At 41.1% G+C, this 26,144-nt stretch overlaps 1 protein-coding gene across 9 annotated transcripts in view; it reads right to left on the bottom strand.

The window, feature by feature from the left end:
• The window catches only part of LOC135502004 (brother of CDO-like), a 151,939-nt gene that overhangs the window by 86,498 nt on the left and 39,297 nt on the right, over nt 1-26,144 (bottom strand). For 5 of the 9 annotated variants that reach the window (XM_064794423.1, XM_064794434.1, XM_064794433.1 and 2 more), the window contains exon 4: nt 1,764-1,827. The exons of 1 other annotated variant lie outside the window; for it this stretch is intronic. The gene's annotated coding sequence lies outside the window, so the exon portion shown is untranslated. Of the gene's footprint in view, nt 1-1,763; nt 1,828-7,023; nt 7,915-26,144 lie in introns of those variants that run through there. 3 more of the 9 variants (XM_064794424.1, XM_064794428.1, XM_064794426.1) reach the window with 2 other exon arrangements.

The following is a 26,144-nucleotide window of genomic DNA, read 5'->3' as shown; positions in this document are numbered from 1 at the left end:
AACACATTTTCAGGGTCATTTAGTACGAATTTGCCCAAAATAAGCTGTTTTTATGCCCCCAACTTGCCCTCTATGCAAATCCTGTGGTTCCTGATCCATAATCTCAAAATAGAATTTTAAGGCAAACATTTGAGAAGTAAATTTAGTGAGTGGTTGTTGGTGACTGGATAGTTTTGATAATAAAAGCCAGAATTTGCAGAAGTTTCCCTCGGAAAACAGCTTATGTAAATTAGCAAATATCGGCATGGTGTGGTGCAGCATTGTGGATAACGTGTCTGGGGCTGACCTCAGGGTGAATGGGAAATACAGTAAAACCTCTGTATTAAGGACACACTTGTGACAGACAATTGCTGTCCAAAATCTAAGTTGAGAGGTGCCAAGATTACAGAGTTTGACTGGTTAGTATACAGTGGAACTTCCATTAGTGAACACCTCTCTATTAAGGACAACCACTCTATTAAGACACTAGGTTTGGTCAAAATAGATTGTTTCCATTCAATTTGACCTATATAATCAGGACACTCAATTAAGGACAGCAGTTTTCAGTCCCGAGGGTATCCATAATAGAGAGGTTCTACTGTAATTCAGTTCTCAGAATGTTAACAAATTCGAAACAGACTTTGAAACGAAATGGTAGGATTTCCAGCGTTGTGCTTATTTAGGCCAAGAAAATACCCCCAGGTTCTCAGTGCTGGCCACAATGCAGGCAGAATCTGTCACTACCCATGATGTGTGGGGGCTAAGTATAGATGCCCACTAGCTCATAGTTCAACGCAAAGGTTATTGAAATTGAAGAAAGATCTGGTCACTCAAGCAAAACCACAAAATGGCAGCCAGTGTTTTGATGAGAATTTTGGACCAAGGGAAGCAAGATGACCAACAAACTTTTCTTCAAACACGATAAATTTCCAAGAAATAACACCAAATTCTGAAACAGGTTAAGATGGCTGGGTTGGGCTTGGACTGAAGGCCGAGTGTAACCCTTCTGCACATAGATGTAAAGTCGAACTTGCTTAAAGTTCACCAGAAAGGTTACGGAATTAAGGAAAGATCTTGCCCACTCAACCAAAATCTGGAACAGATCACTTTCCAGTGCAGATGAATGCTTTGTACAGTTTGAAGGAATTTTCTTCCAAGGTTGTGGGTAATTTGTAGGTCATTCTGCAATTCTACACTAAAACAACTGATTGTTGAATGAAACTTTTGCAGACGTCCATAGGCCTTGTGTAGGAAAGTTTACAATGCTTTGAATTGACAAAAACATAGTCAGTGTCAGAATCACGTGCAAAATGCACAAAGAAAGCACTATGTCGATTCCTTGAGGGCTGATTTAGGAGGACCTCTTGCATTTTACCCCTTGAACATGTTGATTAAAGTATTTACCAGGGCTGTTTAGGAGGCCTTCTTGCAACTTCACCCATTGAACATGTTGATAAAACTTTTACCAGGGCTGACTTAGGAGGCTTTCTTGCAACTTCACCCTTCGAACAAGTTAATTAAAGTATTTAACAGGGCTGATTTAGGAGGCCTTCTTGCAACTTCACCCATTGAACATGTTGATAACACTTTTACCAGGGCTGACTTTGGGGGCTTTCTTGCAACTTTACCCTTCGAACAAGTTAATTAAATATTTAACAGGGCTGATTTAGGAGGCCTTCTTGCAACTTCACCCATTGAACATGTTGATTACATTATTTACCAGGGCTGATTTAGGAGGCTTTCTTGCAACTAAACCCATTGAACGTGTTGATAAAAGTACTAACCTTGGGTGTGGCACATAGAATGTTACATGTACGTCGTTATTGAGGTAGTCCAAGGCAGTTGATCCTAAAAAAGACATGAGATAGTTTTACATTCGACTCTATAGGTGGCGCTAGCTTTTTGATTGATGGTAATCAAGCAAACACCCTCCCATGTCCGGCAGGGCTGCCTACCTTACAAGTTGCGTGATAAGCTACTACACAAGCTATGGGAATTTCGACTTTTTGAGCTAAGGAGCCCATAATATTGGTTCCGTATCAGAATATTCCATCCAAATACATAGGTATCTTGACTGGCCGCATAACATACCATTACACCACCAGTGAGGTTGGGTTGGAAAAAGCCAAATTTCGACTTTTTGAACTAAGGAGCCCATAATATTGGTTCTGTATCAGAATATTCTATCCAACTTCATAACGGCCTTGACTGGCAGCATAACATACCATTACAACACCAGTGAGGTTGGGTTGGAAAAAGCCAAATTTCGATTTTTTGAACTAAGGGGCCCATAATATTGGTTCCGTATCAGAATATTCTATAAAAGTAAAGTTTGTTTATTATAGTGTCACCCCTCATGAAAGGGCCAGCCAGCCTTTTGGCTTATGAGACACTCTTTACTTCCAAACTCCTATCTCTGATGCCAGGCGCCTGGCGAGAAGGCAGTTTGTACCCTATATTCAACAGGCGGCTAACCAACCGGCCGCATCAGAAAGAGGTTACCAGCGGGCCTCGAACCTTCGACCTTCCGTTCACGAGGCGGGCGCCTTAACCACTAGGCCATTGAGATCGGTATATAACTTCATAGCAACCTTGACTGGCAGCATCTCACATCACACACCACCAATGACGTTGGGTTGGAAAAAGCCAAATTTCGACTTTATGAACTAAGGAGACCATAATATTGGTTCTGTATCAGAATATTCTATCCAACTTCATAACAACCTTGACTGGCAGCATCTCACATCACACACCACCAATGGAGCAAAAACCGACCAAGCGGTTTATCTCACCTCACCTAACACACCGACAATAATGTTTTCTCGACCCAAGGTATATTTTTGAACAGCGATGGTTCGGTATAAAAATCGCTGGATGATATTGTATCAAAACTATTGTGATAGCGTGAGTTCTACGCAGGTATTTCTTGGCGATGTTTATGAGTAAACATCACGAGCTTTCAACGGCGAAGTTAGGAGAGATTGGTGCGAGGTCTTCATAACAATTTGTAGTATCTTAATGCCACTTTACGTCATATTTCCCATGGAGGAAACTAGGCCTAATAAAAGGTCCAGTTAAATCACTTTAGAGTAAGAATTGCACTACACTATGATAAAGAGGCTTTACTAAGCCCTACTAACATGTCTTATAAAAGAAATTCCACACCTTAAGTATTGACCAATAGCATAACCATTTTGGCTAGAACTTGAAATCCCAGAGCAATCAGAACTCCTTCAGGAAAGACTTTAGAATTCCCGATCGGAAGTATAGGTCCAAGGCGCGAATGAATACCGAATAATGAATAAGTAAGTCAACATGCAACATGTTACGCGCAACCATCTCTTTTAAACCGATTCACAACTTATATAGTGCGGAGGAACATCCGATCGGTAATTCTAAAGTTTAGCCCTCCTTCAAAATGAAAGGAGTGCCAATTTCATGAGTGGGGATCCATTCTATGTTTTCCAGAGCACAGCCTCCCTAGTTCAAAATGGGCATTCAACCCATTTTGAAAAAGTTCTGATTGCTTTAGGATTTCAAGTTTGAGCCAAAATGGTGGTCCCTATGATCAACCCTTAATTGGTATTTCACAAATACATGTACAACAAACTTTCAGTGACAACATTTCTTCTTTGAAGGCATAAAAGGCCTACTTGAAGGAAACAATTATTTTCATGAAACAATAGGCCTATACTGTTATCAGTAGGCCTATTTATCATTCTATTTCAATATTTTGTAACAAAATGTTGGTTTCTTGTTTCAAGGCAACATCATTGTTGTAAAATGGCCCAATCTTTCGCTTTCCTTATGACTTCAGTATTGTTTTTGCTAAAAGCCATTTCTTGCATGATCTGACCTAAAATAGCATATCATGGGTTTCCTTTTTTTCACCAATGCATTCAACAAGTTCAACGACTTTTAAGGGTTGACCATAGGCAACACGAATTTAGCTAGAATTTTAGATCCTAAAGCAATTAGAACTTCTTCAAAAGGACGCGAATGTCAACATAAAACTAAGAGGCTGTTCTCTGTAAAACAAAGAACAGACTCCAAACCTTTGAAATTGGCATTCACTTTGATTCAAAAGAGTTCTAATTGCTCTTGAGATGTCAAGTTCTGGCCAAAAAGGTGGTACCTTAGAGCATATAGAACTCTGAGATGTCAAGTTCTAGCCAAAAAGGTGGTGCCTTAGAGCAATTAGAACTCTGAGATGTCAAGTTCTAGCCAAAAAGGTGGTACCTTAGAGCAATTAGAACTCTGAGATGTCAAGTTCTAGCCAAAAAGGTGGTACCTTAGAGCAATTAGAACTCTGAGATGTCAAGTTCTAGCCAAGAAGGTGGTGCCTTAGAGCAATTAGAACTCTGAGATGTCAAGTTCTAGCCAAAAAGGTGGTGCCTTATTAGAACTCTTTCAAAAGTTACATTTCGTTCTATTTTTTGACAAATATGAGTACAGTGGAACCTCCCTTAGCGGACACCTCTCTATTAGGGACAACCTCTCTATCAAGGACACTAGTTTTAGTCCCAAATTGGTTGTTTACATTCAATTTGACCTCTCTAATCAGGACACCTCTCTATTAAGGACAGCACTTGTCAGTCCTGAGGGTGTCCTTAATAGAGAGGTTCTACTGTAATCCATATGTATGAGCATGGGACCATAAACCAGATGATATGCGTAGACTGTCCCTGTAGTTCGTGTAGTCATTTCATTTGTAGCAAAAGTCCGTGAAAGTGACCTTTGGCAAATAATGAGTTATCCGTATGTGTGAGTGTGCAGCAATAAACCTGATGATATGCAAAGAGTGTCCCTCTAGTATCTGAATCACCATCTGTAATGGTTATTGCCCGGCTAATCAATGTCTGACTCCGCTCAGCCTGATTTGGGCGACTCTGTCATAGTTCCATGGAAGGCTACCGTCAAGTACAGGAATACAGGGTGTATCAATAGAGATGGCTTTCCAATGAAGGTTTGGAGATACAGTAGAACCTCCCTTAGCAGACACCTCTCTATTGAGGACAACTTCTCTATGAAGGACACTAGTCTTGGTCCCAAATTGGTTGTTTCCAATTTTACCTCTCTAATCAGGACACCTCTTTATTAAGGACAGCACTTGTCTGTTCCAAGGGTGTCCGTAATAGAGAGGTTTTACTGTACTTTGTACGACGAATTAACTGAGGGTTTGAACTAGGGAGCTCTAGGCTGATGGCGGAGGGCTCTAGCCACTAGTCCACAGCCTCTCTGCAAGAGAAATGCAACACTTGGTGTTTACTTCAGCCATGTCCGACTTTGCTAGCCTTGAACTAAAATACTTCACAAAAATATGAAGGAAAAATACTTAACTCTTGTTAATATCTCATTAATTATGGACATATACATCACTTCTGAGTCAAGGAACCAAAGAAAATGTCTAAACTTCATACAATTTCTCCCAATAAATCAAAATAAATTGGATCAAATCACTAAACTAATAGATGTACTAAATAGCTTCAGGAGCCAAGTTCTTCGCCTCATTTGTCAAATTTATTTCCCAAAGGGATCAAATTATATTCATATGTATCTCGCAATCATATCATAATCTGACCTTCATGACAATTTTTGTGTCAATTTTTCCAACGAGGGGCAACAGTTTTGAGACACACAGAATTCAGAGAAACTCTGATTTATATCACTTTCAGGAAATAAAGCTATGCACGGAGCAAGGTCAACAACTGGTCACACCATAATGCCATAACCTTGACCCCAAGGAAGCTACTGCTCTGATTGATGTCGAGCTGGGGGGGGGGCAGAGTTGTGTCAGTTCAATTTGCTTGGTTGAATTTCATTCTCTAAAATGGGTAACCAGAATCTCCCACTTTCAAAAGAGAAGTTTTAACACTTTACTTACTGTCCTGGTCAGCAGTAACATCCCAGATCCTTGTTTTGCCGAGCATGAAAGCAATGTTACTTCTGACCACAACTGTAGTCCATATTTCAATTTTCATGCATTAGACATCTGATGGAATGATCAGGAAGGGATCATAGACCGCTTACTTGTTAGCAAGTTAGCGTACGAGGTAGGCCTAACATCATGAGTCAGCAACATTGAGGGGCTATATAGCCAGGTTTATAGCACATCTATCTTCATCCCAAATTGAATGGACTGGAGTGTTATACTGAAGCAACACATATTGAATTGAATATCGAACTCTAAAATGGATTAAACTGTCAGCATAGCAAGTTTTTACAAGAATATCAACTGTTTGAGAGTGAGTCATCAGTTGAATAATGAATTCTGTAATGCAGTTCCACTTCAGAACACAATTAACATCTAGCTGAACTGGTAAAGCAAACAATGAACAAAGATGTCTGTTATTTCATCAAATTCAGCATGTTTAAAGGGAATATAGACACAAGACTGTGTATCGCATTTTCAAGAAAACTCCTTTTAAATTGCCTGCTTTCTCCCTTCAAACATCAAACATTCTCTCTTTAAATTGCCTACATTATCCCTTTGAATTACGTAAATTCTCCCTTTAACACTATATTCTCCTTTTAATTGCCTGTATTCTCCCTTTTAATTACCCATACTCTCCCTTTTAATTACCCATACTCTCCCTTTTAATTACCCATATTCTCCCTTTTAATAACATCGATTCTCCCTTTTAAACTGCCTCCATTCTTCCTTTTAATTACCCAGATTCTCCTTTCTTGCCTACATTCCCCTTATAATTGCCAACATTCCCCTAATAATTGCCTACATTCTCCCTTTAAATTGCCTACAGAGAGTACATGGAGTAGGCCTATCAGACTAAATCTCAATCACCACTCAACTGACGGTGATAAACTGAAGTTCACTGATAGGCCTACAGGTTCTACGACCGACAAGGTTTTACAATGTAGCAGGATAGTTGGGGTATGTAGAGGCATCGTTCCGTCTGGATCCGTTGACTTTATACCTTCATAGAAGTCATTTCAACAAAACATAGAAGAAAATGTTGCTAAAGGGAAGGATTTGGAGACTAAAATCTTAAATTTCAATAACTTGAATAAGGCGTACAAACAAACCTTATGACGGAGAGGTAGACATGAAATCCTCACACAATATATGACCTTGCTATCCCAAGTTGCAGAATTCCACTCAACGAAAATCCAACTGAACTACAAGTTTGGATTCACGATTATAAACCAAAGGCTTGAGAATATCCACACTCAGATACAGAAATCCGGTTGCAGAATCCAGCTTCTTATGCACAGGTCAGCTCCATGCATCTGAAAGCACACTCGGCTCGTAATTTCTCCTTGGATGCTGTGTTACTCCTCTGTATATCCCAAACAACACTGAGCACCTATACACCACTAACACAGCCCCGGAGTGCTTACACTTCAGATAAAGTACACTAAACCCAAACGGTGTCCGTCATAATATACTCCGAAGGTTACAGGTATGCGGATAAAATACGCTAGTCAAAATTGCTTGAGTACGATTCTGAAGAGGAGATCTCGATGAAATTCACACCCAACAGAGTCAGGGTATTGTTCAGTCCGCAACAATGACAATGTCAGCCAGTATTTTTTATCATCAACAGTATCTATCTAACTCTGTTTCATCTCAAATCAGAAATCGGAGAGTTGCAAAGAATCCAAGGTTGCTGATAAGGAAATGGGATGCAGAGGTCACCGCAAAAAAATTCGAGAATATCAACAACTTTTGGAGCGTTTTATCCAAAATTTAGCAGATTCTGCACCATTGTTTGTCGAGATGCCCACAGTCTGTGATGCTTTCCTCTTCAACTTGGTCCTATTCTTATCCCACTGAATCACATCCGAACAAAGGGTCCACAAATTCTTATCCCACTGCGGCCCACGGAACAGTACTCCAGGACCGAGTATGCGAGGTCCTTGCACTCGGAATTCCTCAAACAAATTCTCCAATCTCACAAAGGTAGCCCAACGTTTGCTACACTGAGCTCTGACTGTGAATGCTACCGGCAGTGTTGTGCACCGCTAAGCCATTCACCAAGAACTATAGGCTGTTTGGAATTCCACTAACGATATCTCGGACTCTTGTTTACTTGCCTGCAGGTTGAGTCCTGAGCAGTGGAAATGAAGTTGTTACATGGTGTCTGAATTTATCATGCCGGCAAATTGCTTAAAACTTAGCATTTATAGTTGCCTGCAGGTTGAGTCCTGAGTCGTGGAAATGAAGTCGTTACATGGTGTCTGAATTTATCATGCCGGCAAATTGCTTAAAACTTAGCATTTATAGTTCGTGTATTTGTACATGAGTCAACACAATGGCACCGTTAAAATTTATATTCAGCCCTTCTTTACAAAATCTGAAACTTGAAATTCAAAATGTTCAAATTTTTGAACGATCAGAATAAGCCTTTAAAGGAATATTGTTCAGAAATTCATTAGAATCTTGAATCCCATCCGATTAGAAATTATTCGCCCATCAGGGTAAATGCATTTGAATGGGTATAGAACTCAGGTTCATTTTATTTCACAGTTAAAACCAAAAAGCTTAACAAATATTGTTACAAGTACCTTCTACTTTTGAGAACGGTAATTCCAATGGTGCCACTGGCTGTTCCTTAATCCTTCCGTTCCTTAATCCATTTGTTTGGATTAGCATACAAACGATATATATCTCATTTGAGAATAATGCAATCATTGAACTGTGCACAAGATTACAATATCAATAGCACTTAACCCCTTAACTTGTAGCAAGAGGTTATTAGATAAATTCTTCGATCAACAGTACAGAAGAATGGGAATTTCGAAATTTCAAAATCAAATAATTCCAAAAAATGTTGAAATTTCTAGTGTTGGACTTGAAACGTTTTATAAGCCAGGAATATCTGAAGCTAACTGCTCCATCAATCTTGATTGGTTGGACCAACGGCACAATGCATCGTCAATACATCGATACACACAAATATGATAGCTGCACGGTGGGCTAACTTGAGTCCAGCGGGATAGCATGATAATTCCCTCAGATTTTTAATGTTTTCCATTTTATTTGGAATTGGATGATGGGAATTATTACTTTACAGTGGAAGGTGACTGGGCAGCCGACAGCTTGGTGATACATGGCCTTAATAATACCACTGGTCCTTTAACATCTGCATACATCTTAGCAGAATTTCTGGGAACACTATAAAAACATTTTTATTGGACTGTGCAGAAGCTGTTCCTAAAACCATTATAATTTTAGCTTCCTAGCCTAGCACGCGAATATCCAATCGTTAGTATTGATCTCAACCAATCCTTTGAAACTAACAGCATATTCTGAGGCTACATGCAGTGAATGCAACGCTAATAACGCCTTATCATTTAACCCCCTATGGACCATGTGAGCCATTTCAATTTGGTACACTTTGATGAATAAATCGTACACTTAAAAATTAACAAGATCAGAATCTTCTTCTTAGCGTTTGATTTTCTATTTATGGCTATACTACACAACCAGGCCTATGTCCCAGGCCTATGTCTCTAATAAACCAGGCTGTCTTCTCTAAGATTTGGATAATTTCTCAATTGTCATCTTACCCAAGTAAGTCCAATTACAGTAGAACCTCCCTATTAAGGACACCCACGGGACTGAATACAAGTGCTGTCCTTAATAGAGAGGTGTCCTGATCAGAGAGGTCAAGTTGAATGGATAGACCCAATTTGGGACCAAAACTAGTGTCCCTAATAGAGAGGTGTTTGCTAAGGGAGGTTTTACTGTACTAACTTTATAACAGGCAGTCTAGGTCTGCTGTAACCCTCAACTCATAACAGTGTGGTGATCTAAATTAAAGGGGATTTCGCACAACGAACGTTTCACCCTACTTTTTACATTTTCTCGGGCGGTGAAAATGAACCTTCTCATTTCCTGTTTAAAAGTCCGGCACAGATCAGTCAGCGAGATACGGTCAGTGGACATAGGGCCTAAAAAAGGGTTCGATTCAGAAACTCATGTGCATCAGTTGCTTTGATACAGACTGTGGCGTGAGAAGGCATTGTGTCCCTCGTACAAAGTTTGCTTTGATATATCGGTTTATACGGGCTGCTGGAAACTGAGAGTAGACTTGCTGGAATCCATTGTGGACTGGTGAAACTGTTTCAATTCTGGTTCCGATCCGATTCTGTGTACATTATGTACACAAATACACAGGAATTCGCAACCAAGTTGGGATGAGGCAAGGTGACACCCTTGATCCTATTCTCTTCACACTTGTGCCAGATGGGCCCCAACACTAAAGACAAAGGACATTAATACAATCTGTTGCAGTATTTGCTCTAATGATTGTCAGAAAATAAATGAGCTTTGTGTTTTTCCGGTCCGAATTGTTAAAGGACCATTCTAACGAAGCTGTCCTCTGCCCAGTCACCTTCCACTGTACACTGTACAGTAGTACAGAACCTCTCTATTAAGGGCACCCTCGGGACTGACAAGTACTAGCCTTAATGAAGAGGTGTTCTGATTAGAGAGGTAAAATTGAATGGATCCCTGAAACAACTAATCTGGGGCCAAAACTAGCGTCCTCAAAAGAGAGGTTGTCCTTAATAGTGAGGTGTCCACTGAGGGAGGTTCCACTGTACTAAATTTATAACAGGCAGTCTTGGCCTAACCCTCAACTCGGAACAGAGCGGTGATCTAAATTAAAGGGAATTTCGCACGATGAACGTTTCACCCTACTTTTTACATTTTCTCAGGAGGTGAAAATGAACCACTAAATTGCAAACAAGTCTGTTTGTAAAAACCACCAACCTCAATATTTAGTCCAAACACCGTTTAGATAGTTCATATTTTAGTCCATTTCTTTATGGTAAAGTGCCTTATTTAAAACCAATACACAATACAGGCCCATTAAATCTCTTCAAATCTCTCTGGTGAACATCATACTCAAGCACATAATGACAAACCCATTAGCCACCCAATTATTGAATAATTTATTGCTGTTTATTTCGAGAAGAGAGGGGGAAGAATGTAGAACTGAATAGATAAACATGTATCACAATCATCACACAATATCACATGTAGCATGCTTTATTTCGTTTTATCACTGGCGATTTTCTTAGGGGTCGGTGTAAATCAAGAGATGATGTACTGTACCTAGGCTTAGTGGTTGGCACCTTGGCCTCAGAGCTGGAATTTAAGCAGTGTTGAGCCTGGTCATGAACTGAATGGGTGACCTGTGCATATAATATACCAACACGAGCCACCAGATGACAATATCTTCTCTTCATTTTGTCAAAATATCAGGCGAATCTAGTACACATCTTTGAGACGCTCCCTTACAATGGTTTTAATCTGTTTTGATGCTTTTTCCTTCACATCACAAGGCTCAGATCTTTGAACTTTCACAGCAACAAGTTTTAAGCAAACATTCTCTTCTCTTTGTCAAAATTTCAGCGGAAATTGAACACCCGTGAGATGCTCCCCAACACCAATGTTTATTCCTTAACATTCCTTTTTACTCCAAGCTTCAGAACTCAAACCAACAACTTTCCTAGCATCAGGTTTGGAGAGGTCAAATTCAATGGAAACAACCCTTTAGGACCAAAACTAGTGTCCTTAAAAGAGAGGGTGTCCCCAATAGAGAGGTGTCCGCTGATGGCTGTTCCACTGAACAGCAAAGCGTATTACATCTTTGAGATGCTCCCTGGTACCAATCTTTATTGTGTTATTGCTTTTTCCGCTGTGCTGTGACTCACCCCCTGTCTTTGATCTACGCTAGAACCCAAACAAGAAACCTCGTAACAAAATTACACTTTTTACCATTGTTAAGTTTTTATCAACGCATGACTCGAGGATTAAAGGGTTTCTCAACAGTGGAGAAGATAGTGGTGTACAGCAATACCAGGATGATGTCTAAATGCCAGTGTAATGTTTTCAGTGATCCCCATATTTCACTGTTTCCATACAATAGCTAGAGAGACCACATCTTGACTGACAAGGCTTTATTACAAAAGCTTTAAAGAGGTATGCTGTCTGCAAGGGAAGAAATTTACTGTACTCAAATTTCACAAAGAGCAGACAACATTGAAATTAACAACCAGTCCGTCTCAATCTGCCAAGCTCCGCGCATCGTGTGTCGGTTTTGCCTTGACGGGTCACAAATGACATTATATTACAGAAGAGTTGAACACCATCTTGACCCCAAAGTATTCTGAGATGCCCCCTTCCTAGAACATGCCGCAATTCCATTATTGCCGATATTCCCAAGACAAGGAACTATTCAATCTAACGCATGCATTATAGATGACTTCGCAACATAATTCACTAAGATATAGATTAATTCACCATCGTAAAGGACAGCTTTTTTTGTGCTCATTTGCTGATGTTGACGTTTATCACATACACAAGAAGATCTGGCTAAACTTTAGAATTACCGATCGGATGTTCCTCTGCACTATAAGTTGTGAATCGGTTTAAAGGGTTAGGGTTAGGGTTAGGGTTACTTATTCATTATTCGGTATTCATTCGCGCCTTAGACCTATACTTTCGATCGGGAATTCTAAAGTCGTTCCGAAGATCTTACAATTCATTTGTTGGGTTTCTTTCCTTCGTTTCCTTTTTTAGATATTCATTAGGTACCATACAAGGAAATATGTTCACGGTCTAATTTGTTGCGAAAATTGTGAAACACCTTTGTATACTGCGAAAAAAATCCTTCATGAAACAAAAATTTGTTTGGGTAATATTGTTGCTAGACAGGAATTGGTCAGAAAATTTGACATGTAGCGACATTGATGAAAGAAAAGATAGCGGAAAAAACAAATCAATCGATTTCCATCAGGAATTTGTCTGGTATATAGATTTTCTTAGACCTTTTCTCAAAAATTGTCATTTTATTTTATTCTCCTAAGGTGGTGGTCATGAGCATTCTTCCCTGGGAAAACATACATACTTCGTGGTCTCATGAGCGAAATTATTTAGTAACCAACACATCTTCTTGTACCACATATTAGAAGCCGAAATTCTGAGTTATAGGGAAAATGCAGAACTATTAATCTTACATCTTACAATTTTTTGCATCTTTGCTTATATTCTACACTTATAAGATATTGCATCATATACCAAGCTTTGCTGTCATAATCAGCATATCGGGAGAATGCACAACACTTAATCTTACATCACACAATTTTTTTCCCCTCAGCTAATATTATATACGTTTATAGTTATATATCACATGATATACAGAGCTTTGGTGATGTCACATTCAGGATATCGGGAAAATGCGCAACAATAAATCTTACATCATACATTTATCATTTTGCGACATTTAATGGGTAGTTTGGGATTAGAACACATCTCGCTGTCACTAGAGATTGTATAGGCTTCAACGAGATGAGCCATGCATCTATCCTACCAATAACTCTCGCTGAATCCTCTTTAGATCCGGCGCCAGATAAGTCAAGACTGATAACGCATCCCGACTGTTGAGCATGCAGATAGCACATCGAGATATCGCATGCGTACCACACAAGGACACATGCACATACCACGCATGTATTAACATGCGCCACATGCACGAGAACCGAATGCTTTCATCGCTATGGTGAATGAGGTCGTCATGGCAACATCTATGACAACACAAGCAACTTAATTTCATGTAATTTCTCTGAGTATCCATTACCAAATTAGATGACTTATCGGCGGAGACGTTTATAGAATTTTGAAGTAGATTTGATGATTCAAATATCGCCAGAATGCGAGATGATGAGCTGTAATTGCGGTGTGGAAATCAAGATATTCGGTTATGAAATAATAAAGAACGTCAATACGAAATGCACGATTAGTAAGATGAATCAGATGTTCCTTGTGGCCTTGAGTCAAGCACTTTACTTCAACTGCTCAGCTCCCCTTGGCAATATTGACCAATGTGGAAGGAAACCTGAATACTTGGAGGAAACCTCAGCGTCAGAGAGAGTCGCCCTTCTCTATCACATGGGTGTATTGAGATTGACTGGGAATTGAACCAGGGACCTCTGAGGTGACAGCCATTGATGATTCCACTGCGCCAAACTGATAGCCTAGCGCATTGCCCCATATGTGCCAGCAGCTGGGGTTACGATACACCTAACAGTAAAACCAGTCCATCATTGCAAGATGGTTAAGGGTTGACCACAGGTACCACCAATTTGGCTAGAACTTGAAATCCGAGAGCAATCAGAACTCTTTCCAAATGAAGCTAATGGCAATTCCAAGGGTGAGAGTCTGTTCTTTGTGTTCCAGGGAACAGCCTCCCATATTTTAAATGGGAATTGACTTCATTTTGAAGAAATTCTAATTGCTTTAGGATTTCAAGTTCTAGCCAAAATGGTAGAACCCATGGTCAACCCTAATCCATTTCACTTGAAACAACATCAACCCAAGCATGGACCTAATTACTTTCTCAACACCTCATCCCTGAGCCCTCCCCGCCCCATCCCCTTCCAACTTGACAGTTCACTGACAGTTTTGTCATCACTTTAAAAGTCTCTCAGCAAGAGCCCATTATCCACAATTAAAAGAAAGAACAACTTCAAAGGAACTTGGTTACATATATTTTTCCTGCCAGATGTGATGAGCAACTCGAGGTATTTGCTGTCTCCAAATAGGTAGAATACCTGGTGAGGCACCCTTGTTAAAAACAAATATTTTGTTTTCAACCAATTTTGAGGTGTTTTTTCTCTCAATGATTTCTGTCACCTCGCAGGTAGGTGAACAAAATGATGCATCGCTGTTAAAAACAAAAGTTTTCTCTGAAAATATTCTAAAACCAATGACAGATTTTGCTTTGATGTTGAAATCTATCTGGTAGGTCAACAAAATGACGGTTCCCCGTTGAAAAGAAGAGTTTCCTCTGAAAATATTCTAAAACCAATGACAGATTTTGCTTTGATGTCGAAATCTATCTGGTGGGTCAACAAATGACGCTTCCCAGTTGAAAAGAAGAGTTTCCTCTGAAAATATTCTAAAATCAATGACAGATTTTTCTTCGATGTTAAAGTCTGACTGTCTATCTGTTGGAAAACTATCTTGGTGTCAATGCAGCCAAGTCCCAAAGAGGGAATAAGAACCTCTGCATTTTTATTTTGGCTCACGATGATAGTCAGTAACTCATCAGGTTTTTTGTCATCTTGTAGGTAAATTGGCCGAATGATGCCTCCCCGTTGAAAAGAAAAGTTTTCTCTGAAAATATTTTTAAGTTTAAACCAAAGATGTTTTATTGGCAATGACAGACTTTACCTTCGACGTCTCAGGTAGAACTGCCTTGTCTTGTTTTGAAACGCTCGGGGTCTCAATGCCCTGAATCCCAGAGGGAGAATAGTTTCACAAACTCTCAGGCAGAAGCAGACATTTCTTGCTATAAATGACAGGGTGTGATATTATTGAGAGACAGACAAACACTAACAGATGCCAATTTTTCCTATTCAAAACCAAAACTTTTCAAATATTTAGGTTATTTTTTGGCTTCCTGTCCCCTTTCCACCCCCTGGCCATAATTTTTCGGCAAATCCTCATCTCCTCTTCCGTTCCCCCAGCCATAGTTTTTGAGGCAAATCCTGTCCTCTCACAAAAAATTCGCAATTTTGACACTGGTATTTCCCAACCAGAATTCAGCGGAAAGCTCTCAATTTCCTTTAGCTCTGCCAGCTCATTTCCTCCGTAAGAATTTTATGGCTTTACATATGCCTCTCCATAACGTCTCGATGAGGTGAGCTAAGTTCTGAGATGTCAGACTCAAGAAGAAAATGAATGGATTGTGTGAACGTTTGCGGTGAAAGCGTAGAGTTATCTTAGCCAGATACGCCACAATGCTCATGTATATTCTACTGTTTGAGTAAGTCGATTACAGCTTCACTACTCCTCATTACTGTCACCACAGAGAGCATCTGAAATGACCAAAAAACTTCTGAACGGATATCTGATCTGAAATACTGTTTACCAGTTGGAGACCATCCAGATAAATCACCAACTGACCAAGTTAGTGTGTCGAAATATTGCCACATGAAATGCATCGGGTATATAAATCAGCCGTTCGAGGGGCAAATGTCTTGGCGCCAAAAACATTTGTTGACCATAGGTCAGTTTCATGCAATTTTCAATTGTGAAGTATGTAAGAATCATCCACCTTAGAGGATAGAAAGGAACAGTGAATACTGCAGCCAGAGGGGGAGCCTCATAGCCCAGTGGTTCACACTGCTGGCTGCCACGCATTGGGGCCCGGGTTTGATCCCGGGGAGATACCCGGGATTGTGTAGGAGCCTCATAGCTGCCGGCTGCCACGCAAAAGGGCCCAGGTTCGATCCCGGGGAGAACCCGGGATTGTTTTTCTGGATGAACCTGCGTGGCTTACAAGGACCTAAAATTCCTGGCCCTTCACAGTCCTTCAAATGAGACTTGAAACCGCGGTTCCTTGTATCTTGTGTCCATGCCAGGGCAGGTTAAAGACCCCACCAAGTGAGAAACATGAGTAGTTTGTGTGGACTCACCCTCTTGCCGAAGTCGGATTCTCTGGGCTAATAAACCCAATTGGCGCATAACCGTAGTGTCATGCATAAACGCTCATCACGCCTTGGAGGAGGAATACTCCCAGGAGAAAATCACCTCCAAGTGCAGAGCGAACGCTGAAGAAGAAGGAGAAGAATAGCTTGCGTGGACTCAACCTTTGGCCAATGTCGGAGAAACTAGGCCAATAAACCCAATTGGTGCCTAAACCGTAGTGGCACACAAAAACACTCATCCCGCCTTGGAGGAGGAATACTCCCTGGAGAAAATCACCTCCAAGTGCAGAGTTAACGCTGTTGAAGAAGAATTGCAGCCTGAAAATCGCTGGATTACAGGAAATGTTTGAAGAGAACGAATGGTGTTATCTGAGTAGCAAAGAGAGCAAGCTAGGAGCAATCACAAGATATAAGTACCTCAATGAAGATACACTTTAACAAGGTGGAAGAGAAGAGAGAGGACTCGAGTTACCTGCTGAGGTGAAGGAGGGGGTTGTCTAACGGTGAAGTATCTCAGAGATTTGACTTCACTGAATAGTATGGGAAGTTGTATAAAGGGTACAGTCCAAATCACAATTGACATTTCAGTGAACAATACTACAGGGGAGAACCTGCATGAAGTGGCTGGGTTATCATAGTTCAGCACTTAGACAGTTCCAAGTGCTGAATCTTGTAGTTCAGAGCGTTTTGGATAACACTTACAAAGTGGTTGAAATAAAAAACCATACAGTTTTTGTCGGCGGTTTGTTGGTGTTGTGAAGGTAACATAGTATTTGCTTGCTTTGTTTACAAAATGCCCAAGTGGTGCTAAAGCCGTCCCATTCTTCACCGAGGTTGGTCGTAAGCAAGAAACTTGGCAAAATAGAGTATTTTGTACCATTTTGTTCATCAGACTGGGACATGATAGCTCAAAAATAAAATGTGGCAATCGTAATGTTTGTAGGAAGACACCTACCATAAGAGAGTTGCCCTCTCTATCACAAGAGTGTACAGGGTCTGATGGGGAATCGAACCAAGGACCTCAGAGGTAACAGTTGCTTAAGTTTGTCCTTAATAGAGAGGTTCTACTCCATTCAATTCGCACATATAAGTCGAATTATTTCTATAAGCAATGAACTTCAGCCTCAAGCGTCCAACAATCTGCTCATTTCTTCATTTTGATTCTTATAAATTAGGAAAAAGTCCATTGAATGTATCTAACAGCAGCTTCCAGGCATGCCTCTCGACAACACTGAACACTTTTCAATGTTATTCAACACAGCATGTTTCACACAACTTCAACAATTCCCCGCACAGCGCCCGCAGATAATTTGCGTTTAAACGCAGCACAACTTAACGAGTATCGGCTTCGGATGAAAACCACCTTCTAAATTGTTCAGTGGAGTGAAAATGACATTTTGCAAACTTTCGACATGGAGAGAATGGCAGCAAATGGATTCGCTAAAAATAACTGCCTTTTTTAATTGACGGAAAGCTTGCTGAAAGGTTGACAGGAAAATCTTGAATGAATGAATTGGTAATGCGAATTTCATGAGAAATGCCATGGAATAAGTAAGGATTACGATGTTTTCCAATTATCTACGACAGAACCTCTCTTTGAAAACACTCTGAAAAGCTTTTGAAGGTTTATATATCTAACTTTACTTCCGTACAAAAAATTTTTTCATGGCAATCGCAAATACCATTTCTATCAACGACTGCACCTCACTTTCAACCAATGAAAAACCTCGAAGTTGCAAATATAAGCGACAAGACGAATTACTTAGCGGAAGTGAAAATGAGCATCTGATTATCCAAAATTATTCATCTTGGATTAAAGGGAATTACGCACGACCAGCAATTCAGCCTACTTTTTACATTTTCTCGGGCGGTGAAAAATGTACCTTATCATTTCCTGTTTAAAAGTCCGGTGCAGATCAGTTGGCTAGACCAGGCCTGATGAACATGTGGACAATAGGTCCAGACCCCGCAATAAGGTTCTATTCAGACTCTCATGTCCGACTTGATGATGAGTCCATTGCTTTGACACTGACTGAGGCCTGTGAAGGGCACTGTATTGCTCCTGCGAAATTCACTTTAAGACAGAATATCTGAAAAGGTGCAATATTCCATCTAATTGGTTCTGATGATGCAGATTCGTTGTATCAACGGTGAATCTTTGAGGAGCTTGATTGCCTACTGATTGAATGAATCCAGTAATGAGCAAATGTGTAGGCAATGGGAATGTCTTTAACACCTTGGGGGACCAGCTTTCAAGCGATCTTACCACAATGCCACTTATCCACCTCATTGAAAGGAGTCCCCTAGTTGGCCACTATCAAAAAGGGGACAGGCCTAGGAAGCGGACCGGGGGGCGGGTTACTCACAGTACAGAGATTTCAGTGGCTTGGCACCCAAGGTGTTAAAAGTATGCGGCAGGCACGGACTATCAGAAGGGCCAAAATAATTGCTAGACAAGTTGTACCTTGTCAAAGCCCTACCCCAGGCAGACTTTGGCAAGATCTACACTGACCACTTAACAACGAACAAAAACAACAACGCACAACGCTTTCCAAACGACAATCGGAAAAGATCACAATTAAGGGACAAATTTAGCCAATACCTGGGGTGTCTTTCTCCCAAAATCTGTTCCAGAACAGTTTGGATAAGTTTTGATGTGCATCTAGTGTAGTTTTCCATACTTAATACACACAGGACTCAACTCTCCTTAAAATGAAATGAAGTTTGACAACACAAGTCTGCTCCAATGTAACTTGACTTAGGTTCCTCTACATCAATGTACAATTTACTAGTTGAATGCACAGTGAGCTTCTTCCAAAATAATTCGACTTAGATTCCTATACATCAATGTACGATGTACTGCACGAATGCACACTCAATTCTTCAGAGTGAGGGTTGGGACCAGACCCTTCTTTGTAAAGGAAACCCTTCAAAACTTCAAAGACGAGATAAGAGAAGGGTATGATACCCTGTAGCAGTGAGACTTAAGCCCGCTAGTCTGTTCCAACGTGACTTGACTTAGATTCCTGTACATCAATGCACAGTTTACCAGAAAATAGTTACAGTCAAGCTTGCATGGAACCAAATATAGGGGCACAAGACCCTTCATTTGAAAAGGAAACCTTTGCAAAACCACAAAGTGTCGGCAAGAGAAGGGCCACATACCCATGTACCATGCCTGCGGTGAGATCATGCTCCCCGAGTGTTTACATAATGTTTCAGAATGTCTGCTCCAATGATTGCTGCCACAGGCCATCATTGATTCTACAATGGGCCATCATAGATTTGATGACAGAAACTTCTGCCCGTGCATCAAGTGGGTTAAATCTGTCAAAACTTTAAGAGGGATTTGTTGACAATACACTATAGAAGCACACTGTATCACCATAACAACACAAACAGGATCCACTCCAAGCTAAAGATGTCATTATGTTCAATTAGCAAGAAAGTGCTTTGTTATCGAATGAAATTTATCGGCTAGTTACACAATCATGGCTAGTTAGCCTCAATCATGCTATCTGGTAACAGCAAGATAATTCACAATAGCAGAGGCAGAGACAGGGAACATTACAGAGAGGAGACTGAGGTTCTTAACCCCTCGTGATGGTCCTGAATGGCTAGGAAACCAGGTCACATGGATATGTTTGATATGTTTCTATTCAACTTGACCTCTCTAATCAGGACACCTCTCTATTAAGGACAGCACTTGTCAGTCCTGAGGGTGTCCCTAATAGAGAGGTTCCACTGTACTTACTCACTTAAGCCTGTTGCTCCTCCGAGAGCATAGGCAGCCAACAACTTTCCTTCAAGTGTCCTGATTACTGAGGAGAAATTGAACAGAAATGACATTTAGGTTCAAAAACAGTGCCCTTAATAGAGAGGGTGTCCTGAGGTGTCTGCTCAGGGTAGTTCAACTGTTCTTGATACAGTCTAGCCCAATAAACCCAAAGAGAACTTCATCTTTCTAACTTTGGACCTCGGGCATCATTGGAAGTTGGAGGTCGGGCCCCCTGAGGACATGCAGAACACTGTATTACAACCATCCGACTTTCCACAATAACTACTCTATCCATCGACAATGATGCACATTCACCACAATAAGCATACACAGCCACGAAATCAACAGAGACTCAATTCGATTTTACAATTCGTCCATTGTTTGAGTATTGGCTGACACTGGGGGGTAACGGCCACTCATGCGCCAGTCAGTCTGGTATCGATTCTGCCTGTCGCATCGATGTGCCCGGGGCGTCCATCTCTCGGGCCGGGAAGATTGATTGGACACTTTCACGACATTGAAATATTATTGGTAAATAGCCAATGCCGCGGATACACTACACATCATTTTTTAAAGCGCTCTGCAGAGACAAATGCTTTTTGATGCCCTCAGTTATTTAGAGTTTTAAGGTTAAGGGCTGACCATATGCGACCTGTCACAGCAATACCAGGCACATGTCGCACAGAAGATGAGCCTTAATGACACCAGGAGATAATGGAAGAAATTGATGTGCTTATATTTCACAAAAGGCAGACAACAGAGAAATGAACAGACAGTCCGTCTCAACCTGCCAAGCTCAGAGCGATATGCGCCTGGTTTTGCTGTGATGGGTCACATATGCACCACCATTTTGGCGAGAACTTGAATGCCAATAAGTGAATGTCACTTTCAAGGGTTGGAGCCAATCCTTTGTTTTCCAGAGAACTGACTCCCACCCTTGAAATTGGCATTCACTTCATTTGGGAAGAGTTCTTATTGCTTCAGGATTTCAAGTTTGAGCCAAAATGGTGAGGGAATCTTTGCACCCAGAGTTTCAGTTCATCCAAGTACACAAGGAAACACAGATACGAAGAAACAGAAATAGTTCAAATTAATCTACTAATGAATCTATTTCGCGGTTATTTCATTCAAAATCCCATGTTGAAATGAAAGCTTTTACTCAGATCACTTTTTTACCACATACACTGAATAAACTACCACGTGTGTTAAGACGCTACATGCTTTTTTTGGGGCAGAAATATACACGTCACATCAAGGCGTAGTCCTAAGGGATTTGCTATGAAAGGAAAGGCACATGCTTCCTTCAAATGCAAAACATCCCTCATCTAAGTGATTCACCAAAACCATTAGCGCAAATAAGGGCTGTCTACCCCAGTTGCTATGGCAACACGTAGATGCTGAGTGATGAGTCAACGGTTGCTATGTATCTCCGGGGTGATTGGGATTCTGGTCAAATCCTGCTATTCCAGTTTGGATGATTCTCCCATTTGTTTGATGTTGGCTCATTACGATTTGATGCGTTGGTGAGTTGCTGATCCAGGACATGTTCCACAGTAATAGTATTTGCATAGGTGGGTACTTGTGGATTCAGGCTGGGTGAGAACACTAAAAGGGGATCAATGTAGCGTGTTGCTTTATCACTCGCAACTTCGAATCGATTCTTGAAGAGAATCGACTCAAACTCCAGTGCAAATCCGCCATTGGTGACGTCCCTGGTGCCAAAAACGATTTCTCTTGAACTCGAATCAAAAAGTCTGTTAGCTGAGAGGTCGTGATGAGGCCATTCCCTTCACCAGCTCTTTGCAATGTGGTTACGATGTTTTCCTGGCCTTGAAAATGTACACGATATGCTGTGCCATTCATAGAGACTAATCACACATCAACTTCTGCATTGGAGTGACACCCTTGTCTACCCATTCTGGTATGACTGCCAAAACCATCAAATTGAAACCAGTGACACAAAACGCATTAAAATTGAAACACGCTCATCAATGATACAGATTGTATTGGCTTCACAAATTGCACCAATCAAACATGGAGAACAAACCCACCTTCAACACAGGAGGAGGGAATGGGTGATGCTACACAGCGATATTTCAACGATTTTTTTCCGGAAATAAGGGTACCAACTTTATGCCTTGGGCAACCCTCCCTTGGATCCGCACCTGGTTACCCCCTAAGACAGACTGACACCACTGTTTTCTCTTCCTGGTACGAGCATACTCATCAGGTCCAAACCAGTAACGCAAAACTCAGGCTCAAATTCGGAAACCGAAACACTCCACGTACAGAAACCTAATCAATGATGTAGATTTTATTGGCTTCACGCGTTGCACCAAATAAACTTGGTGAACGAACCATCCTCAACTGATTTCAATTACAATTCCAGCTCTTTTGTTTACACAGAGGTATCTTCTGTCAGCATGGGCAATCACTTATTAGCTGTATCCTTATATTAGATCTAGCGGGATTTCAAATTCTCTGAAATCTTCTTCTTAAATTCTTCTTCTTCTTCAGCGTTCGCTATGCACCTGGAGGAGTTATTCTCCAGGAAGTATTCCTCCTCCAAGGCAAGACGAGCATCTTCACATGACAGTAGGGTTAGGCACCAATTGGTTTTATAGGTCTAGTGATCCTGTCTTGGGCCAGAGGTAGAGTCCACGCAAGCTACTCATGCTTCTCACTTGGTGGGGTCTTAGCGTGGCACTATGGGTAGGCACCAATTGGTTTTATCGGTCTAGTGATCCTGTCTTGGGCCAGAGGTAGAGTCCACGCAAGCTACTCATGCTTCTCACTTGGTGGGGTCTTAGCATGCCACTATGGGTAGGCACCAATTGGTTTTATCGGTCTAGTGATCCTGTCTTGGGCCTGAGGTAGAGTCCACGCAAGCTACTCATGCTTCTCACTTGGTGGGGTCTTAGCATGCCACTATGGGTAGGCACCAATTGGTTTTATCGGTCTTGTGATCCTGTCTTGGGCCAGAGGTAGAGTCCACGCAAGCTACTCATGCTTCTCACTTGGTGGGGTCTTAGCGTGGCACTATGGGTAGGCACCAGTTGGGTTTATTGGCCTAGTGACATTGTCTTGGGCCAGAGGTAGAGTCCACACAAGCTAATCATGCTTCTCACTAGGTGGGGTCTTCACATGACACTACAGTTAGGCACCAATTGGGTTTATCAGTCTAGTGATCCTGTCCTGATCCACAATGCAGCTCCTCACCCTTTAGTAACCACAGCAAACCATCACAACAAACTGAACCCATCAGCTATAAAACATTCCAGCAAAACCAATGACTTCTGTCTGGTCGATTATGTGCCTCACATGTTATAGCTTGCCACATTTACCAACAACCAGCTGTGAAATTCACCAAAAAACTTGCAGAGAATTTTCAAAACGTTGTAGCGGAAGTGCGCTGACAAGTTTGTCATCTGTTCAGGTAAGTCTCGGCTACAAGACACAGCAGGAAATCACAGGGAAAACACATCTCTTGCTTTTAAAAGACATGATTTTGTGCTACATGCTGTGCACTCAAGTGACAAATGCAACGTTATTGAATTGATAAGTCAACCTTCCTCACCCTAGATTATATGCTAGGCTCTCAAAACAGCATCGAGAATGACATGACTCGTCAAGAAGGTTTGAACCCTTTGTAATGATCCGATAACACAAGGTATCATAATCTACTGTCCCTTTATTAGGCTCACTCGCCCTTAATTAACCTCAGTTAATAAGGCTGATCATACCTCCGAGGGCAGAAACCCTAACGAGGGTCATACGGGAAGGACCCATGTGGCTTTAAGACAAAGGGTTTCCACTTTAAGTCATGAAGTTGACAGAGTCATAATGAGAAGTTAGTCACTGACACCAACCCTTGGGAGGAGGGCGATTAAATTGATGGAAACCGGCTTAACCCTTTGAGTATATCTTATAGGAGAGGATTAAACACATTTCCAGCATCCAGAATCTAGAATCCGATAATCATCCTGTAGTGTTTCTTGATCACCTAACCACAGACTAACTGTCTAGGCCTAGCTTAACTTTTCTGAAGGGGTTGCCACGTCGAACACTTGTCTATAAAGAAAATTCCTCCGCAGACTAGGTATTTGGAAATGTCTTCCCAAGAGCAATACAATGCCTCTCCATTTCCACACCTCAGTCAGTATCAAAGCGATTGATGCATCGAGTCATTTCTATGGAATTCCTATCTGCAAGTTTCGAAAGCAATCCCATTGTACACATGTTCAGGAGGCCAAATCTAGTTTACTGATACATGAGGGGGTTGTGAACAGGATATGAGAAGGAAAATTTTCGTAGGGGTAAAAATAGGCCAAAAGGCTTATTGTGCAAATTCCTTAAACGTCAACAAACTTCTGTCAGTAGGGCTTCACCAATGATATCAACTCTCAAATGAGACATTTGAATACGAAAATGGCCCGAATATTCTAAATGTCAATATATCCCCACGCACCAACCAGTGAGAATTTGAAATATTCAAACCAAGACGGCGAAACCATTAGATTATTCGGAGAAAATTCCCACCACCTGTTCTGATACGTACAGGTGTTAAACACAATTTGAAGAATTTAAATCCGCGTCTGAACTAGGTGAAATTTGGTACGGAGCGGAATTGTGGGGATTGGAATCCCCCCGGAGTTGAGTTTAGGTAGGTGTGATATCACTCATTTGGCCAAGAAAGTTTGCTGTTTTATCCGTAAGGTGTTGGACTTGCTATCAAAGGGTTAACCAATACAGTCGGGAAAGGGTTGACTCTTTGGTCTGGGACAAATCATTACTGTGTTAAAGGGCGACTATAGGCAGGCTCAGAGTGGTTAAAATGACCATATTCAGGTGACTTGTAAGCACAGTAACGGCACGAGGTCATGTTTGATTCAGCACGAATATATTCCTCGTTCAAGCGTGAATAGTTTTGACGCGGTGTGACTTCGTGTAACTTTAGCTGCGCGTACACCACGAAATATTGGTGGACCAATTGCACGTACACCACCACATTGCCACGACAAATTGGTTCGGCAATCCATTGCCGATACAAATTGCCGGGCGAATTTGTCCCACCAAGCTTGATGGTCCAAATTCGCCCGGCTTGTTAAAAGCTCGGCTTTGTCGTGGTGTACGCGCTAATGGATCGGCAATTAGCTAGTTAGATGGTTCGGCGACAGGCGGCGCTTTCGAAATGGCGCTTTCTGCTTATTGTTTGCGCGCCATCTGTTGCCGGATTTTATAACTAGCTGCAGCGCTGGTGTACGCGCTTGGTGGATTTTCTATGGTGCAGCATTGGTTCGCGAACCAAGATTGGTGGTCCATTTTCAGGTGGTGTACATGCGGCTTTTATCTGGACTACCTAGCTGCTGCCTAAAGAGCCCCTTCATGTGTATTTTGACTTGTGCTTTTATTACCCAGAGGTGTGGGGACTAAACATACAACAGTCTATATTTTGAATTCCAAGCCGACTCATCCAGAAACTATCCATTTTATAGGGCGCACAAAATCTTCGCTTTGTTTTCATTTTTAACCAGAAAACCCTCAGGGTAAGGTGACAACTTCCTATCGAAAGAATGACAATCCGTCCTTCTCAGAAATTCCTGAATGGGCTTAACATTAGCGGGCCTACTCATTTGAGTCAGAATTTACATTACAAATTGTTTGTTGTTTCTGTCCTGACCATATTTTTTTAGATTGTTTCTATTCAATTAGCTGGATTATTTTGACCTAGGGGTGCTGCTGATTATTCCGTGATCGTATGTTAATTTTGTAAGTGTCATCCGACCGGAAGGTCAATATTTGTTTTTAAGAAAGTCACACTAAAACCATTGTCAACCATTCATTCACGAAACTGAGTAACTTTACATAAAATGCACTTTTGGAAGCCATTGCTAAACTTTAAAACAACAGAAAGTTTGTTCGA

This window comes from Lineus longissimus, chromosome 18 (genome assembly GCF_910592395.1).
Source record: "Lineus longissimus chromosome 18, tnLinLong1.2, whole genome shotgun sequence".
In the NCBI taxonomy this organism is placed as follows: Eukaryota; Metazoa; Nemertea; class Pilidiophora; order Heteronemertea; family Lineidae; genus Lineus; species Lineus longissimus.
The sequence above is the reverse complement of the archived record's forward strand: the minus strand, read 5'-3'. Positions and strand labels throughout refer to the sequence as shown.